We start from the raw sequence: 14,302 nt of genomic DNA on the forward strand, positions 1-14,302 counted from the left end.
TTACTACATGTACAAGGATATACATATATATATATAAATAAATATATGTATATATATATATATACACACAAATATATCAGTACTTGCATTGGGTCATACCCAGACCATCCCCATGTTATAATTAGGAAGCATTTCCAGCTACACAGACAAGGATGATTTGGGGAGGACAAGGGACACCAGAGAGGAAGAACAGGGTTTTAGAGAAGGAGACAGAGACAGCAGCAGCGTCAGATCTCTTTCTCCTTACTGCTGACAATAACAAACAAATAAACAAATAAAAATAGTTCTGTGGAAGTGGAAAGAGCTCTCTGCAGTCATTACATAGCAAACACTCACAGCTTAAACACTTGGCTTAAACTTCTTATTGTCCCCCCCTTTGTGCTCCTCAGACATACGCACTCATCCACATCTATTTGCCTCCACAAGGACACTCCACAGCTTTGTATCTCTTCTGTTTATAAAATGCCAAGGACTGTCCTCAGGTGCTTTTGGATCAGAACTATTCTTCCTACCTTTTGGAATGTACCCAGTACCTGCTTCCTCACAACAGATGAAGCAAGCACCTTTGAGTGTGTGGCCATCAGACCCACATCTTTAGGATAATTTTTTTTTTTTTTTTTTTTTTGCCTCTTAGGAGTTGTAAAGGTTTAGGAGAAGTATTTTTGCAATTCTAGACATACATATATTCTCAGGTATGACTGCATTGATATTGTAATAATTTAGTCTGATTTTAAAGCACTTAAGGTAAATCTGACAGTTGTGGACTATAGTGAGGTTTCTAGTCTCGACTATTCATATACCTCTCTGCTTTACAGCTCTCTGCTGAATATGATGAGAGAGATTTATTTGTAGAGTGGGTAGAGACAGAAGTGCGTTGTCGCATAATTTTTTTCTTTAAGGGTTATTAATTACCATGTCAACCTTTGCTCCACTGCTGCTGCCCACTTTTATTTTAGAAGCACAGCCGTTCCCCACTCAGATCACATTGGGCCCCCCCACCATCCCATTTTCTAACAACCTTTTAGAATATTATTTATTATTCCTTACATATCTGAGTGGAGGAGAGAGAGAGGGACAGTATGGCAGAGATGGGGAACACGAGCCGGAAAACATGCTTGCCTGGAATTGTCATCACACTGCTGTTGGAAGGAGCGAGCCGGAAAACTCGCAGCCAACACTCACACGCAAACACACGCCAGGCACACAGCACATCGATCCCGGGGAGTTTGTGAGCAGCCCCACAGCTCTTACCTGGGTTGTCTGGGATCCCTCTGCAGTGCAGCTCCCTCAGCTCCCTCTGCCCTATTTCCCCCGGGAGCAGTGGGGCCGGGGCTGTGACCGGGTGCCGGTGCGGGTAGGGGTTGGCAGCAGCTGGCTGCAGCCTCGGCTGCCGGGCTCTGGCTCCTGCCAGGGCTGCTGCTGCTGCTGCTGCTGCTCCTGATGATGCCGAGGAGGAGGAGAGCCGAGTGAGGAGGAGGAGGATGCTGGCGGTGATGCTGTTGCCATGGTTACCCAACTTGGCGGCAGCACCGCTCAGAGCAACAGCTGCCCCAGCACCCAGATCTGCTCGAACCCATGGCTGCCAAGCAGCCCTCGATGTACATGCACAGGGGTGTCACCCCAGAGCCCCTCTCCATAGGGAAAGTGGCAGCCGGGAGGATGGAGGTCACTCCTTGGCACGGTTTTGGGACTCTGGGAAAACAGATGGAGTGATGCATCTGAAATGTTTGCATTCTGCACTTGTGGGCAAAGAGCTTGCAGCCCGGAAAAGGTCAAACACCAGCTTCCAGGAGGGAGAAATTTCGTTTTTTAGGGGGTTCTTGCATTTTTATAAAGCACTGAACAAAACAGCAAAGCTGAGGAAGGGAATGACTTTGAAAGTTGCCACTGTGATGCAATTTTAAACTTTTTCTTTTTAAAACTAAAGGCCAACTCTCTGCCTTTAAATTGGGACTTACAAGTGGTATTTTACTGTTTTATTGTGTAAAGGTTTTTCTGCATAGAAAAATCTCCCTAGAAGTGAATTCCTCGTGTGAGAGAGAACTGCCTCTAACCACCAAACAGTGAGAAAAAATCCTTCCAGAAAAGAACCCACTTGCACAGCACAGGACACTAATTCTTTCATGCATGAAGCAAACAAGCTGAACTTTGCCTTTGTCTAATGATCTGAAAATAATAAGTAAGAAAAAAGACCTCAGGTGAATGGGGTGCCACATGATCAAAATAAAGGAGTATTAACTGAGAGAGGTGTGTGAAATCAAGGCATTCACCTGCCATTTATCTATCAAAGAGGCATGTCGTGATGCTCTCATTTTGCACTGGAACATCACAAGTCACAACAAGGTCACAACAATCAGATGTCACTTCCATCCCAAAATGTCAGTGCAAAGCTACGTAATGCTCATAAGCCATGACAGTTCTTTCAGGAGCTGGTACTGTTGCAGGACATTGTGAAACCCTGTCTAAAAAATACTGGAAAAAAAAGAAAAATCACTGGTGGAAACTTTCTAAAGGGATTTGCTTCCTGCTGCCAGATCTCTGCTTGCAACCTGTATGCTGCAGATGATATGAATCTATGAGCTTGAGACACCAAGAAAATGTGCTGGATGGTATTTCCTATTAAAGTATCAAACCTGGATAAATGGTTATAGAAGATGGGAGCCTACAAGAAAGATGGAGAGGGATTTTTTACAAGAGCAGGTAGTGAGAGGAAAAGGAGAAATGTCTTAAAACTGAAAGGGAGTGGGTTTGGATCAGATATTAGGGAAAAGTTCTTTACTGTGAAGGTAGTGAGGCCCTGGAACAGGTTGCCCAGAGAAGTTATGGATGCACCAGAAGTTTTCAAGGCCGGGCTGAATGGAGCTTGGAGCAACCTGATTTAGTGGAACATGTTCTCGTCCCTAGCAGGGAGGCTGGAATGAAATGTTCTTTAAGGCCTCATCAAACCCAAGCAATTCTATGATTCTATGATGTGCTGTTGGCAGCATTTCTCAAGATATTCTAGAAGACAGTGTCTCTACACCATGTTCATTTGCAGAGTCATAATCTGCTTCATATAAAATCATTTTCTATATATCTCATGACTGTGGGAGAACCTGGAACTACCTGACTGAGGAGGGAAAAGTGCCAGCCAGCATACACTGTCAGACCTCCTTGGAGCTGCTTCTGATTTCACAGCCTCCATGTATCTTATAAACCATTATCCCTGAAGATTTTTTAATTAATCTTCTTTCAGGCAACAATTTTGATGTCTGCTCAGGGATTATATGGAATAGCTGACTCAAAGGGACTTTCTAGCACTCTAAAAAGAAATAAGAAATATGTTATCTATTTTAATCTTTAAAAATGTAATGCATGTAAAATTAGACAGGACCCTGAAACCCTTCTCAAGAGCTAAAAAATATTTGCTGCATGAGATTCCCTGCTGTAATTTTGAATGCAGGGCAAGAAGTTCTCATTGCAGTAATGATGGTGAGCACATCTAAATCACCCACTCCATGATTAACTACCTGACAGAAAAACCCATGGTTATTCTGAATAGATCACTGAGACCACAGACAGATCTTATTTCTGCTAAATCAGGATGTGTACTGCGAAATGTACCTGCTGAGGTGTGTGTAACCAGTTTGCAAGATTGTGTTTTCCAACTTTGCTTATTGGGGCTATTTTTTGAAAGCTGCAGCTCTGATTTCAAGAAGACACATAAGAATAGCAGGAGAGAGGTGGCCTCTAGCTTCATGTTCTTTGGCTCAGCATGGCTGTATTTCACCACTGAGGAGTTGCCCACCTTAATTCTCTTGTTGGTGCTAAGCTGCAACACTGAGGAAAAGCCCACCTCAAAGGAGATGCAGAGTGCTTTAAAACAAATGGCTTTGATACCTCTCTGTCTGTACCCTGCAGAGTAGGCATCTTCAACTGTGCCAAGTGAGGACAAAGTGGATATAAAAAGTCTAACAAAGCACAGGAAAAAAAAGTTTAAAAAAAAAGAAAAAGAGAGGTAAAATAGTTTCGTTTTCCCTCAGCCATGCAAGAAGGTCCTGCATGGTGGGATCGATGATTTGCATCATTCACTAGGGAGATAAGTGGTGTTACAGTATGTAAAGCATACTGATTTCATATGCAGATATGATTCAATAAAGAAAGGGCACATCACAGATGTATTTGACAGAGCCAAGAGGAAAGGCTGAGTTTTTAAGCACAGCATTAGTTTTTAAGGGTAAAACCTATGTCATACCTTGCAGACCTGCTAAGGAATTACAGACCCCTCTGGGAATCTCAGATGGTACTGGGGACCTATGTTTAGTCACATCTAGATTAACTTCTTGCTTTAAATACTAAAGACAGGAAAATCAACTTATCCTAACACAGATTTCTAAAAAAAATCAGTTAAATTATCCCTTGTGCCTCTTTTTCTCTCCCTGTTCATAGGAAAACACGAGGGCTGACTTAATTAGTTGCATTTATCTACAACATCCTGAGGCAAAGGCAAATCCTATCCCTAACTCCAGTTTGGAAGAACTATCCCACCAAATCAGACATCTGATGCCTGTCAACAAAGTTTTAAACCAAAACATACCTTCTGGAAATGTCCCTTAACTGTCACCTGAGCCCCACAGCAGGCTGAGCTTTCAGCAATGAGGACGCCCCAGTGCCTGTTTAGCTGCTGAATGTTCCCAGACTGGCTGGAATCCCTATGGCTCAGACATCCTTGGACATGCTTGGTGTCCTATATCCCATCATAGGCAGAAACATTGATATTCCAGATTCTTTGTCTGGAGTCTCTGGTTATTTAATAATAACCCGAAACAGATATTCTTATTAGGTAGCAGGATAACTAATAGATGTTCAGTGGAGCAGTCCATGCTGCAGGGCACACACTGGGCTGGTAAACATCTTTACAAGTTGTAGAATCCACTTCAGTCTGTTACTCTACACTACCAGAGCTTGAGAGTAATAGTAATTGTACAAATTCTGATAAGAGCAGGGTTAAATAAAAAAATTCTTAAAATAACTGAAATAAGCTTAGAACTACATACTTCTTACTGCCTATTCATGCCTGACCAATTTGGTGACCTTCTATGACAGGGCTGCAGCACTGGTGGGTAGGCCAGAGTGACTGACATCATTTACCTGGACTTCTGCAAAGTATTTGAGACTGTCCCACACAACATCCTTGTCTCCAAATTGGAGAGACATGGATTGGATGGGTGGACCACTTGGTAGATAAAGAACTGGCTGGATGGTGCACACGAAGAGTTGTGGCCAACAGTGAATTGTCCACATGGAAACCAGTGATGAGTGGAGTCCCGCAGGGGTCAGTACTGGGGCTGATGCTGTTCAACAGCTTTGTCAGTGACATGGACGGTGGGATTGAGGCACCCTCAGCAAATTCACTGACCACACCAAGCTGTGTGGTGCAGTCACAGACTGGAGGGAAGGGATGGATCCAGAGGGACCTGGACAGGCTGGAGAGGTGGGGCTGGTCAAACCTCATGAAGTTTGACAGAGCAAAGTGCAAGGTCCTGCACCTGGGTCATGACAGACACAGATCCCAGACACACCCACAGATTGGGTGGAGAAGTGATTGAGACCAGCCCTGGGAGAAGGAGTTGGGGGTGATGGGTGATGAAAAAACAATGGAATCCTGGGCTGCATCCAAAGGAGCATGGCCAGCAGGTCAAAGGAGGTAAATCTGCCCCTCTGCTTCTGTGAGATCCCACCTGGAGTTCTGAGCACAGTTTTTGAGCTCGCAACATAAGAAGGACATGGAACAGTTGGAGCTAGTCCAGAGGAGGCCACAAAGTTGATAAGAGGACTGGAGCACCTCTCCCATGAAAACAGGCTGAGAAAGTTGAGGCTGTTCAGCCTGAAGAAGAGAAGGTTGTGTGGAGAATTCATAATCTTCCACTATATGAAGGAGGCCTACAAGGAGAGGAACTCTTTGTCAGGAACTGTAGTAATAGGACAAGGAGTAATAGGTACAAAGAGGGCAAATCTAGGTTAGACATTCGGAGGAAATTCTTTGCTGTGGGGGTGGTGAGACACTGGACCAAGTTGCTCAGGGAGGTTGTGGATGCCCCAACCCTGGGAGTGTTCAAAGCCGAGTTGGAAAAGGCCTTGAGCAACCTGGTCTAGTGGGAGGTGTCCCTGGCATGGCAGAGGGCGTTGGGACCAGATGATCTTTAAGGTCCCTTCCAACCCCTTAACATTCTATGATTCTGTGATTCCTCTGACATCTCAATGTCAGCACATAAAACCTTACACAAGCTTGTGATTTAAACACACACACAGAGCAAGGAAGTGAGTGTGTCTCACGTAGCAAGGAAAGACCACAACCCTCAGCTTCCACCGGGAGCACACAATGAGTAGTTGCAGGCAGAGACCTCATCCTGGCTGCAACAGCTTTCCTCGAGCTCTGGGACACAGCTTGCTGCAGGAAACCCCTGTGAAAGCTCCCCGTGGATGTGTAACAGGTCACACCATGGCTGGGGAGAAGAAGGAAGGGCTAAATGTGTGCTCCAGGCTAGCAGCAGGAACACAGCAGCTCTGTAGGTAATGGACAGAGAAAGTTAAGCTTCTCTTTCAATGACCTGAGAAGCTGAATCTGACTTTTGATTGCAACACAGCTTCCAGGCACTGTTTCTTTCTACTTTATAATTTCAGGAAAGGGTAAGGTCCAAAGGGAAAGTCTGACACACAAAAACAAACAGAACTCTCAGTCTTGGGGCTTTGATTACTTATGGATCCTCTGTGCTCTAGGAGACTTCAGATGGCAAGACCCTTCTAGGAAGCAAATGCACCATATTGTTATAGCAGGATTTGAAACACCCTCTAGTATGAATTACCCAGTCTCACATAATCCGGTTTCATGCTATGCAACAGAGAAGCAGTTAAGCAAAAGAAGGAGAAAAACAGGAGAAAGGATCAAAAGATGCCTTTCACACAGCTATTTGAGAAAAATATAACCAGAAGTGTCAACTAAAATATATCAATATTTATTTTGATGCAGCTGTTGACAATCAGTCATGCTCCATCATTGGAAGCATTCAAAGTCAGATTGGAGGGGCTTTGGGCAACTTGATCCAGTGAAAGTTATTGTTCTCCATGGCAAGAAGTTTGGAACTAGATGATCTCCAAACCATTTTATGATTCTAATAAATATAACAGATTCTTAGGGAGTACCACAGTATAAAGGTGTTTTAAAATAATACAGGATTTTAAAAAAATCATGCAGCATTTAAAATCATGCAGTATTCTCACATATCATAGTGGAGAATTAAAGGTAAAGTCTACAGTACTAGAAAAGGTATAAAGTATAATTTATCATTTTACTAAGTATGTATTTCACACAAAACCCACACAGTATAATATAAAATGGATCATAAAGACTTGGCTTGTTTTAATAGCTGCATCCAAGAAAATCTTACACCTCTTCTTGCAAGTCTTTACATTTATCCTGTCCTCAAGCCACAGAGTCCTCATTCACTTGCCATCCATTCGATATTTTGTTCATTCTACCACTCAGTTTTAGTCCAGCATTTTGTTACAGCCAACTAAACAGCTTTGCTTTAAGTAACAAAAATCTACATTTACCCACCAGTGTTTCCCTTACCTGGAAGGCAGTGGGAAACCTCAGGTTGCAGTCCTCTCATTCAGGGCTCTGGAAGATTGCATACTGGATAAAAAATAGAGAGTAAATAAGCACACTTCAAATGTTTTACATGACACAAACATCTGATAGGACTTGAAGGAACTACTGCAGTATTAGAAGTTCAAAAAACAAAACAAAACAAAACAAAACAAAAAAAAAATGAAGAAGGATTTTGTGAATAACATAGCCTGCGCCCAAAACATCATCTTGCAGACAGCCTTAGGAGCTGCAGAGCACAGCTCACTATTGCAGTACCTCACAAAATCACAATCAATATTTTTCTAAACACTCCTATGGAAAAAGGGCTGCCACTGCCATCTATTTCAGAAAACAAGTCCTGGACTTTTTCAGAGGCACTCACACAAGCAGCTGAGGTTTTCTGGAGGTCAATGCCGAACTCCCTGAACACTGGAACAGGCTGTTCAGCTGTGGAGTCTTCATCACTAGAAATATTCAAAACTTGACTGAACATTGTCCTCTGTAACCTGTTCTAGCTGATCCTGCTTTGGGCAGGGCCAGGGATGATGTGATCTCAAAAGGTGACTTCTGACATGACCCATTCTATGAAATCATGAACAAGTCCCATACTCCACTGCTCCCAGCATGCATTCCACAGATTCCTGATCTCTGCCCCCTTAGTTCACCAACTCCTAACCTCTTCCTTGGTTTTACACACAACATCCTTTTTCCTCCACACACAAACATATTGCCATACACCTGTAGTCACACCTTTCACTCATCCATCCCAGTCAACCTACAATATCCTAAACCTAAATCACTTGGACCCTTCCTAGGCCCCTTGTTTCCTCTGAGACCTCCCTCTGCCAATTTTGTGCAGTAAATCATAAGGGTGACTTCCTCCCCTATTTAGCTTGGGCAGAGTGCAAGCTTTCTTCTTACCCTGAGTGTTGCATCTCCCACCCTGTGTCCCACCTTAGATCTGACCTAACCTACAGCATCACAGAAAAAGGAAGGAAAGTTGCAAAGAAATTCTGACACTGACTGGAAAACATCCAGTGCATTCATCATGTCAGAGGAACTTAGCTGTTTATATCTAGTTGCTGCTGAGCACCCAAAACCACCTGTGTTTATTCAAACATTTAAGAGCTGTCTTATTATAGAAGTTCTGAGAGATGGACTCAAAAAAACAAAAAGAAAGACCATTTCTTTTCTCTTTGAAGTATCTGCTCATAAGCACATAAGTGCAGTCTTCCAAAGAAGAGCATATGATCCATTTCTAATGTAGGCAAAACCGATTATTTCTCCTAGATTCCTCTATGGAAATATCTAAACTATTTTGGCTGCAGTGTTCCCAAATTAATTCAGTCCAAGGAAGATGCTCCTGCATAAAGTGTTCCAGCTCAAGCAATTAAGATACAGCAAAATGATAAGTAATAAAAGCTAGGGTGTTACTATAAGAAATGCTGGACAACCTTAACAACGCTCACTGGTATCACTACCACCTAAAATACATATTAATTCACTAAACAGCCAGATGGGCTTGTTTGCTTAAGACTCTTCCCTAGAGGTTTTCAGATTCTTCTTTTTTTTATATATGTCTTTTACAATGCAAAATACCAGCTGGCAGGCAGTACTAGTAGTACCTAACTACTAACTGGAGTTTGTGTATAAAGATTATTTTAAAATATCTGAACCAAACCCTTGTCTGGCATTGCTTACAATAAGCACAATGTTTCAGCCTTGCAAGGAGAGGAGAAACATCATCTTCATTTGTGTCTTGGTAAACCATGGTGCAGAAAAGCTAAATATGCTTGGAGAAGGGTGTATTACAGGTTGGAAAAGGACAGGGGAGCAGGCAACTTACTCCAAGATATTCTTCAATGCAACAAATTATTCAGCCACAGGACCGCAATTTGTTGGCAAATCCCAAGTGAGTGGCAAACCAGCACTTTTAGGAGTGAGGGAGGTTTCATGGTTGAGATTTGAACACCTACTTAAAGTTGCTCTAAGTGCTGACCTATAACTTCCAACCACCATTTTGCTTTCTAGGTCAACGACACCCCAAAGCCCATTTAAGTGGGAAAGACAGAAACTGCTAGAGGCACTATAGTCTTCCCTGGCTCAAGGTTGAAGTGCAAGGGTAGGAAGGAATAAGATGAGGGAAAAATCAAGCTCTTAACAGGTTTTTAAAGTTGGGCAAAACAAATTAAAGAGTCATTATCCAGGCTGATGAATCCCACCTTTTGCCACAGGTCTATAGACTTCATTACAACAAAACCAGAATAGGATATTTTTCAGCATTCCCACCACCCCAGGTAATGACAGTGGTTGCTAGTGGACACTTCCTTACCTCACATTTATGTTTGTTTTCAGCAAATAGGTCGTTCATGAGATGGAAGGAGCTTAGTGTAGAAAACTTTTGAGACATGTCTACATTGCTTTGGAAAGAACTTCAGTCTTACTGACCTCTGAAATCCCATAGATTGTGGCTACATAGGACCAGATCTCACCTGTCTTCTAGGTGGCTAGAAAAGTTAATCAGAAGAAATTAACCAACCTACTTTGTAGATTTAATGCCAAAAAAACCCCTTCTGTCTTTGAATGAAAGGCAAAGAGTGTTTATGAAATACTCATGTTGTAACTTTAAAATAAACTGAAAAGTAAGGATTTTCATAAAGGGGACTATGCCAGCTATATGGTGCTCTTGGGTCATGGTAGTTCAAAGAAAGTTGAAAGATACTACACTGGATAAAAAATCAAGGAACCCTGTCTTAGCACCTGTGTAGACATCTGCTGTTCTTCTTAAAGGTTATTATTTATTGAAGAGACAGTGAGAACTACTACACATCTAAAGAGGTGAACCACAGGTGCAGAGAGAAATTGCAGGACTTCAGGGATTTGTGATAGAAGAGGATTTATCTTGAAGACCACAGGTAAATAATTCAAAAACATTTCCTCCTCTTAATGCCTCGATTAAGCGTATGACAGCAGAAGTCAGTGATAACACAAGCCACCAAATGGTTTCTGTCAAGGGGGAGGACAAAGACTGAGTAGATATGGAGTTAGAGCTGATCTGGGATGATGACAACATACTCACTGCATGTCCCAGCCATGGAGGCATGTCTGTAACACTGAGACAAAACAGCCAGGATATTGACAGATATAGAGATCTGAATGACTAAAGATGGGAGGATTTGGGTCTTTGTGTTCAGTAGCTTCTCAGCTGGAGGCTTGACAGGAACAGAGAGGGATTTGATTTCCCAGTGAACTGAACCCCACCAGCAAAACTCACATTCAGTGTTCAGTCAAAGCAGAATATCCTTCTACATGCTCTTACCAAAAATGTTAAGAAAAGACGTTATCCCTCTCAAAAGGGAATAAAAAGAAAACTGTTGAGGATTTTCCCTGTAGCTTGCCCCTGTTATTCTTGAGGAACAGATGCAGAGCACCTTATATAATTTAGCATAGTCAGAGTCCGGGGAATGACTGCAAAGGCTGGATGCACATGTGACAGAAGGAAGGGCACTCTCTTTTCCTTCTCAGCTTTCTAGGTCTGGGGGAAGGAAGGGGAAACATGTTTTTGTTTCTCCTCTGCCATTCCACCCTAGCAGAAAAAATTCCCACACACACAATCAGCAACCAAGCCTTGAACAGAGCCAAAACCCTGGGCACAGCTCCATCACCAGAGTGTATTTTATGGTCTTCCCTGCCACCTAAGTGCTAAAAGAAAACTCTACGTGCACACACCACAGCCTACACAGACAGTGCAAATGGGAGCATGAGGCACCTGGCATTACCCACAGCAACATCATGGCAAAACATCCAGAATGTTGTTAAATACAGATCCAGCAACCAGTGAGGAGAACTGCAAAATGTGGCTCCAACTGCTGTGCCCTCAGAATCCCCGATTCAGTGTAGGGGTTTGGGAAGGAAGAAACACTGGGGCTGATGGACTGCAGAAAAGGCTCAGGGGTCCTTGCTGGACAGTGAGATGGAGGCGAGACTTGGCAGCAAAGACAATGATCCTCCAGGGCTGTACCAACAAGGTTACAGTCTGTGAATAAAGGGAAGAGATTATCCTTCCCTGCCTCAGTGCTCTTTAGAGCACACCTAAATACTGAACCCAGCTTTGCCCCCCTCAAGACAAGGGGAATCTGGATAAACCAGAGCATAGAGGACTACTGAGAAGAAGGGATCTGAAGAACTTTCCAAGCAAGGAGAGAGTGGAGGACCAGATTCTTCAGTCTTGATAAGGCACTGCTTTGGATGGACTGTTAAAGGGTCAGCAGCCCCCCACTACCTATTGGGAGAGATAATCCAGAAGCAGAGAACTGAGCTAAAGACCCTCTGGATTATTCTGTGATACCTGTGACCTGTCTCACTACAGAAGTCACTTCCCCAGTTTTCCAAATCTTCCCTTAGTAGCCTCCCTTGCACTCAGCCTGTGAAAGGAAAAGCAGAGATTATATGTTCGTGTACTTCCCAGTGACGACATCCTGGCTAACAGATTGGCACAGCAGGTACATGTCAGGCCAATAAAAAGGAAAAGAAAAGGAGGCTAAAGATAATCATGGAATTTATCAGAGCATTACATCACATTCTTTTTATTATCCTTTCTTCTCCAGTCACAAACACAGCAATACCATTGACTTCGTTACCCAGGTATGAAATTAAATGGGGCAAGACAGAGGCTCAATCTCTTCAACACAAAGGGAAAAGTAAACATTTCCCTCTGCCTTGAAAGCCTGCATGACCCAGTTCACTGCCAACACCCAGATATGAGAGATACGAAAGAGAAAAGAGGAATAGATTGAGGTGAAAAGCACAGAAGTTCTTCTCACAGCCTGCCTGTTGAGAAGAGATGAACCCTTATCTGTAGTTTTGTCCAGTTCCCACCACAGAGCAGGCCCTTGTTTGCCCTTCTTGCATTAACACAGCCCCTCTGTGTTAACTAAGTTTCAGCATCATTCTCTGCAATCTACAGAAACAACCCAAACCAGCACACGATGTTTGGATTTTAATGGGATGCTTATGTTTGAGTGGCCACAGCACAGACCACGACAAGCACTGCCTCCTACCAGAAATCACAACACCCTGTGTGCTGCATGTCACTGGACACACAGTGGGGAAAACCTTGAGGGATCTTCCCAACCCTGCCTTGTCTTGTTAGGAACAACATGGGCTCCTCCAGGATCCCACACCTCAGAAGGCAGCTGTACCTTTCCCTTCCAGGCAAAAGCAGATTCATTCATTAATGTGGCCAGGTACCACCACCTGTATTTTTGTTTGAAATGGAGAAAAAAGTGGTTTTTGTTTAGCTCTGTTCTGTCACCAAGCAGCACCATTACTCATTTCAGGTGAACTTTAGTAAATCCTCTGCTGAGGTATAGCTGTGACATAAGGAACAAACAGGGTCATGGTGGGTGCAGAATAATGATGTGTCACCCACAAGAAGTTGGAAGTGACTCTGCTCAGGTAGAGATTGAAAAGGGAGGCTTTGTCAATATCAGCCCTGAACAGCAGGACTGTGTGCTGTGGTTAGTCCTGCTGCAGGATCTTCACTGCAGCCCTGAGGAAAATAAAACCCAGCAGGGAATTCAGTCTGCTTAGATAGGAGAGCTCCCTCTCTCCAGCAGAGACCTGGGGGGTCTCCAAAATGCCCCTCAAAGGACACCCATTTGAGTTTATCTCCACCCTAGTATCAGCAGTAGCTAGGAAAGATATCAGCATTAAGAATCATTTTGAGCTACTTCATCGTAAGGAGACTGAATTCTGCCCTGGAGGCCTGTGAGGGCTCCCAGCTTCCAGGAGATTTTCCTGGAGACCAAAACCAGTGTTCACCCAAGACAGTGACCTCTCTGCCTGTTCAGTGACCCTCTGGCTGGGCAGGCTGCAGGCAAGGGGAATTGAGGCACTGTAGGCTCTGAAGGCTCTCCCCTGGGACAGAGGGAGTAGCACTGCACATCCCAGCTTCCAGGAGGTGCTGAGAGTCAATTAAATTTTATTAAATATTATTTAAGTGCCAGAGTGGGAAACTCATCTGAGCACCTTGCTCCAAAAATAATTCAGAAGTCCAGGTTTCCTCAATCCTTATGTTTTAATGACCTAAAACCACACTTGAATATATACATATATATATACATTCATACACACATCCACAAATACATTCTTTCTTTAAATATGAATTTACGAAAATGCACACAGACATTAAATATGTGAGTATACACACACACACACTATGAATTAGAGCATAATCACATGTTGGCAAGATACTTTATGTGTGTGTGTGTGCTTCTGCAGAAATAACTTTGGGTATTACAGAACTAATCCAATTACACACAGGTTTAGTGCACATTTAGCATAAATAAGGTTCAATCCAAGTTCCCAGAATAAGTTAATAATTTTTAATGTAAAACCTCTTTTCCTCTTGAATTTGAAATTTAAAAAAATACAACGCTGGCTCTAAGGGATAAGCTCAGTTTCAAAAAAAAAAGTTGTTATCTAAAATATTCTCGTATTTATATTTTTCAAGTTCTAAATTACCATAAATTAACATTTTCAATTACCCAAAGAGCATTCCTGTGAAACTTCAACAAATCTGTTTCAATCACAGGGAAAATGATCTCTGATTATTTCAATCTTTCCAGTTTCACAGACTTGCACGGACTTTGTCAGCTTCTAAAAAAGACT

General features: G+C 42.9%; 1 protein-coding gene across 6 annotated transcripts in view; it reads right to left on the bottom strand.

Moving 5' to 3' along the window:
- Positions 1–14,302, bottom strand: part of FAM135B (family with sequence similarity 135 member B) — a 271,095-nt gene that overhangs the window by 207,542 nt on the left and 49,251 nt on the right. For 2 of the 6 annotated variants that reach the window (XM_019289330.1, XM_019289329.1), the window contains exon 2: positions 7,613–7,675. The gene's annotated coding sequence lies outside the window, so the exon portion shown is untranslated. Of the gene's footprint in view, positions 1–1,251; positions 1,449–7,612; positions 7,676–14,302 lie in introns of those variants that run through there. The other 4 variants (XM_010404724.4, XM_019289332.3, XM_010404727.4 and 1 more) reach the window with 3 other exon arrangements.

The sequence above is a fragment of the Corvus cornix genome, chromosome 2 (assembly GCF_000738735.6).
Source record: "Corvus cornix cornix isolate S_Up_H32 chromosome 2, ASM73873v5, whole genome shotgun sequence".
In the NCBI taxonomy this organism is placed as follows: domain Eukaryota; kingdom Metazoa; phylum Chordata; class Aves; order Passeriformes; family Corvidae; genus Corvus; species Corvus cornix.